This window comes from Dendrobates tinctorius, unplaced genomic scaffold (assembly GCF_039654945.1).
Source record: "Dendrobates tinctorius isolate UK_male_01 unplaced genomic scaffold, ASM3965494v1 ptg000347l, whole genome shotgun sequence".
NCBI classification, from domain to species: domain Eukaryota; kingdom Metazoa; phylum Chordata; class Amphibia; order Anura; family Dendrobatidae; genus Dendrobates; species Dendrobates tinctorius.
The window spans coordinates 839,412-845,411 of NW_027362013.1; the positions used below are offsets into that span (position 1 = coordinate 839,412).

At 45.7% G+C, this 6,000-nt stretch overlaps 1 pseudogene; it reads right to left on the reverse strand.

Moving 5' to 3' along the window:
* LOC141074999 (cytosol aminopeptidase-like) overlaps positions 1–2,079 on the reverse strand; it is a 46,760-nt pseudogene extending 44,681 nt beyond the window's left edge.
* Between the last annotated feature and the right edge of the window lie 3,921 nt (positions 2,080–6,000).

Here is a 6,000-nt window from a genome sequence, read left to right on the forward strand (position 1 = left end):
ACTATAATAAACTTCAAAGCTAAGGGGGAACCATTCAAGAAATATATGTTTGCTGAAGATATTTTAAGGAAGGTCACACCAGTAAACTGGTGGAAGTCACTTAAGCGCTTGGATTTAGAGACTGTTCAAGTAATGATTTCACTTTTAACAGCAGTAGCTTCTTCTGCAGGCGTTGAAAGAATATTCTCTTCCTTTGGACTCATTCATTCTAAATTGAGAAATCAGTTGGGACCCAATAAAGCAGGAAAGCTTGTTTTTCTTTTCCAGATTATGAATAGGAACAAAGAAGAAGATGATGATGAAGATGACGACAAGTGAGCTACAGAGGACAGCAGGGACAGTAGTATTTAAGTTTTTCATGTGTCAGCTGGGCTGACAGTCTAAGTTTCTTAAAATATATATATATTTTGTTTAGCCAAATTAGTTAACAAACATGGATGTTTGTGTAAGCAAATAACTTATGCTGTAATGTTGTTATTGTTTCAGTTGAATAAATCTATTTAAATTGTTATTAAGGTCAGGATTATTTTTCTCCTTCCTAAGTACAACAGAACAGTGGTGTCCAAATATGAATGATTAACCCATTAAACTGGGGAGAAAAAAGTAATATAAAAAGTGATTCTAAAAATCTTCATCTACTTGCATGTTAAAGTAGCAAGAACTAGTTTAGGTAGAAACTTTGATTTAAATCACTGATTTAAATCAAGCCTTACTGACTAGTGATTTAAATCGTGATTTAAATCAGTTAGATTTAAATCAAATCCACCCTGCTCAACCCTGACATAGTAATGATACGGCAGAATGTAAACCCACATATAAGTGCTGTCTACACCCCATCCTTCCCCTGACCTATATACAAAAAATGGCAGCAGATGGACAGGGGTAATACACAACTATAGGACAGGGTGTAGCCATGGCGACACATAGGGCTGCATAAAGGCTTTATACACAAAACAGCGGGACCCTCATAATACTCATTCATCTTTCCCGCTATATTACCAGATAATTACACATCACATAGTAATAATGAGAACGTGCCTCATGCAAACCATAAAACACTCGCGTCTTCCCCTTCTTCAGTGCAGGCCCGGACCTGTAAAGGAAGACCATGGATTACTATGGGGGCGATGGGGTGGGAACAGTCTGCGTTATACACGGATAACATTGGATTTCTACCTTGTCAGCTGAAGTCGCAGTTTTCCTGAAACAGCATTGTCGAACCTGTCTGCGGCCCGGCTCAGGGGGAGACTTTCATCCTCATTCTTATCATATACACCGAGAACAAGGCCCTAAAGCAGAAAGATGGAAATAGCTGAGGCCGCAGTACGGCTCCGCGATGTGTAATATGGCGCCATAATGGCCCCCATACCACTCCGAGGCTTCTTCATGCTCCCCCACCACCACGGCTTCTGGGAGGGAAAGGAAACATCTATATCACAGAGGTAACAAATGGTGGAAGGTGCGGTGGGTCATGCACACGGCTTCAGAACATGGCGCTAGCAGCAAATCCGGGGAGCCAAAAATGTAACCAGTGTATTGGATCCAATTCTCAGCCATTTATGAGCCATGGGAAATAAATTCTGTTGCCATTATTACCTATGGTCGGGGGGCAGCCGAGAGGTTTTTCGTGTTTTTATAACAGACCCACGGTTGAGTTTGATCAGTCAGATCAAGAGGGCAAAAAAAAAAAGCTGCCGGCAGTCGGAGCGCCCTAATACGCCAGCCGCAGCGCCATCCTCCACCGTATACTGCACAGAGGAACAGCACAGATACAGCCAGGGCATGACACAGATGTGTGCAGACGTGAACAGGTTAAAGGAACCGATAGCAAGGGGCGAGATGAGGGCGGCTCGCGTTATAGCGGGGTTTTACCTTGCGCCCAGAGTTGTAGGAACGTGCAGACACGGAGAACGCTCTGCAGCAGCTTTTGTGCACACTGCTGTGGAGCGCCGCTCTGAGGGGCTGCAGCATGATCTCCGCTCTGGAGTGGCAGTAGCTGTCACTGAGGCTCAGCTGGTGCCCCGCACATGTGCACAGAGACCCAGGATGATGACGTCATCACACGGAGCCACGACGCCCGGCCTCCCTGCATTGACGTCAGCCACAGGCAGCAGAAACCTATCACAGCTCATGGGTGCCACCTTGTGGCGGTACATCATACTGCAAGGCTCTAAGAAGATCTACAAACTGTTCTGAGGTCTCAGTCTCACGTCTGTTTCCTTTCTCATATGTGAAGAATAAAAAACAATAAAAGCAGACCGCTCTCCATCACTGTACTGGGTCAGAGCTTACCCATCAATGTTAAGCCACCCTGCTGTTCAAATCTTGTTTTTGAGCATTTTCTTCCTCTTCGGCTACATGTCACCTCTCTGAGGCGAATATCTTCTGGAATCCACTCCGAATTTTACACATCAAGTAAAACAGCTGAAAAAAAACATTTCATATTATAATATATATATATATACACACACTATACTGGATAATAAAAACCTCCCCAAAAAAGGAGTTTTTCCTGAAGCGGTTCCACTTGAAAAATTTGTTGTTTTTGACGTCCTTAAAAAGCTCCATCAGAATTTAGATTTCATGATATGTAAAAAACAAAAAAACTGGCAACTGGCGGTGTTGGAGCCCAGGATCAATCATGGAGTAGGCTGAGGCCTACTTGGAGCAAGTGTAAAATCTGATGTAGTGTGAATGTGGAGGGAGCAGGAGACATTGCCGGACACACAGCAGGGGAGCAGCTGGCGTTACTGAACCCCACTAACACTGGAGCGTGTGTTTTTCTCTGTGCAGACGGCACTTCTGAGCAGCAACTGGTGGTGTTGGAGCCCAGGGATTACAGTTCAGGTGGCAGAAACATGAACACAACAGCAGACCTGGATACTGTTGCCAACCAATTATTTATTCTGGAAGAGGACTGGCAAATTCCGGCGAGATCCAGGCCTTGTTCATTTTCAGAAAAGTAAGCCGGTCAATGTTATCGGAGGATAGTCGCGTGCGACGGTCTGTTAGTACACCACCTGCGGCACTAAAGACTAGAGTTGAGCGAAACGGGTCGAAAAAATTCAAAAGTCGCCGACTTTTGGCAAAGTCGGGTTTCATGAAACGAAACCCGACCCTAGGATGAGGTCGGCCACGAGGTCGGCGACTTACGCGCCAAAGTCGCGTTTCAAAAGTTTGTTTTGCGCTCTTTTTCAGCCAATCAGGATCCACGGACACTGTGGGTAACGTGATGACATAGGCACGGGTCACCACCATCTTTCAGAAGGGCATGCAAGTGATTGGCTTGCTTTGGTGGGCGTCACAGGGGGTATAAAAGGGCGTGCACACCGACCGCCATCTTACTTCTGCCGATCTTAGTATAGGGAGAGGTTGCTGCTGATTCTGTAGGGAGAGCGTTAGGCAGGGAAGAAGACAAAAAAACTGCTTCTGCTGCTAGCGATTTGGCCTGCACAACACACCAGTCACTGTGTGTGCAGTGCAAGGGGAGGCTATATAGTGGTGTATCAGTGGTGTTGGTTGTTGGGCTGCCTTTTAAGGTTTCCTGACAGGCTGGCATTGCTGTTTACCCACTGCTTCGCAAACTGCTTTTTTAAAAGCAATCCCAATTTTTTTTTTTGTCCTGCTGAGAAGAAAAAAAAACTGCTTCTGCTGCTAGCAATTTGGCCTGCACAACACACCAGTCACTGTGTGTGCAGTGCAAGGGGAGGCTATATAGTGGTGTATCAGTGGTGTTGGTTGTTGGGCTGCCTTCTAAGGCTTCCTGACATTCCTGCATTGCTGTTTACCCACTGCTCCGCAAACTGCTTTTTTAAAAGCAATCCAATCTCCCTTATCCTCTAGTCACTTTTGTCACAGCTGTGCCATCGAGCCTGTCACATAGCGCTCAGATATTCATTGGGCCTCACACAATCCAAAAGTGTCCAGTGTCCAAAAGTGTGTGCAGAGATTCAAAATCTCCCTTATCCTCTAGTCACTTTTGTCACAGCTGTGCCATCGAGCCTGTCACATAGCGCTCAGATATCAGTGGGCCTCACACAATCCAAAAGTGTCCACTGTCCACAAGTGTGTGCAGAAATTCAAAATCTCCCTTATCCTCTAGTCACTTTTGTCACAGCAGTGCCATCGAGCCTGTCACATAGCGCTCAGATATCAGTGGGCCTCACACAATCCAAAAGTGTCCAGTGTCCAAAAGTGTGTGCAGATATTCAAAATCTCCCTTATCCTCTAGTCACTTTTGTCACAGCAGTGCCATCGAGCCTGTCACATAGCGCTCAGATATCAGTGGGCCTCACACAATCCAAAAGTGTCCAGTGTCCAAAAGTGTGTGCAGATATTCAAAATCTCCCTTATCCTCTAGTCACTTTTGTCACAGCAGTGCCATCGAGCCTGTCACATAGCGCTCAGATATCAGTGGGCCTCATACAATCCAAAAGTGTCCAGTGTCCAAAAGTGTGTGCAGATATTCAAAATCTCCCTTATCCTCTAGTCACTTTTGTCACAGCAGTGCCATCGAGCCTGTCACATAGCGCTCAGATATCAGTGGGCCTCACACAATCCAAAAGTGTCCAGTGTCCAAAAGTGTGTGCAGATATTCAAAATCTCCCTTATCCTCTAGTCACTTTTGTCACAGCAGTGCCATCGAGCCTGTCACATAGCGCTCAGATATCAGTGGGCCTCATACAATCCAAAAGTGTCCAGTGTCCAAAAGTGTGTGCAGATATTCAAAATCTCCCTTATCCTCTAGTCACTTTTGTCACAGCAGTGCCATCGAGCCTGTCACATAGCGCTCAGATATCAGTGGGCCTCACACAATCCAAAAGTGTCCAGTGTCCAAAAGTGTGTGCAGATATTCAAAATCTCCCTTATCCTCTAGTCACTTTTGTCACAGCAGTGCCATCGAGCCTGTCACATAGCGCTCAGATATCAGTGGGCCTCACACAATCCAAAAGTGTCCAGTGTCCAAAAGTGTGTGCAGAGATTCAAAATCTCACTTATTCTCTAGTCACTTAGGTCACAGCTGTGCCATCGAGCTTGTCACATAGCGCTCAGATATTCATTGGGCCTCACACAATCCAAAAGTGTCCAGTGTCCAAAAGTGTGTGCAGAGATTCAAAATCTCACTTATACTCTAGTCACTTAGGTCACAGCTGTGCCATCGAGCTTGTCACATAGCGCTCAGATATTCATTGGGCCTCACACAATCCAAAAGTGTCCAGTGTCCAAAAGTGTGTGCAGAGATTCAAACTCTCACTTATCCTCTAGTCACTTAGGTCACAGCTGTGCCATCGAGCTTGTCACATAGCGCTCAGATATTCATTGGGCCTCACACAATCCAAAAGTGTCCAGTGTCCAAAAGTGTGTGCAGAGATTCAAACTCTCACTTATCCTCTAGTCACTTAGGTCACAGCTGTGCCATCGAGCTTGTCACATAGCGCTCAGATATTCATTGGGCCTCACACAATCCAAAAGTGTCCAGTGTCCAAAAGTGTGTGCAGAGATTCAAACTCTCACTTATCCTCTAGTCACTTAGGTCACAGCTGTGCCATCGAGCTTGTCACATAGCGCTCAGATATTCATTGGGCCTCACACAATCCAAAAGTGTCCAGTGTCCAAAAGTGTGTGCAGAGATTCAAACTCTCACTTATCCTCTAGTCACTTAGGTCACAGCTGTGCCATCGAGCTTGTCACATAGCGCTCAGATATTCATTGGGCCTCACACAATCCAAAAGTGTCCAGTGTCCAAAAGTGTGTGCAGAGATTCAAACTCTCACTTATCCTCTAGTCACTTTGGTCACAGCTGTGCCATCGAGCTTGTCACATAGCGCTCAGATATTCATTGGGCCTCACACAATCCAAAAGTGTCCAGTGTCCAAAAGTGTGTGCAGAGATTCAAAATCTCACTTATTCTCTAGTCACTTAGGTCACAGCTGTGCCATCGAGCCTGTCACATAGCGCTCAGATATCAGTGGGCCTCACACAATCCAAAAGTGTCCAGTG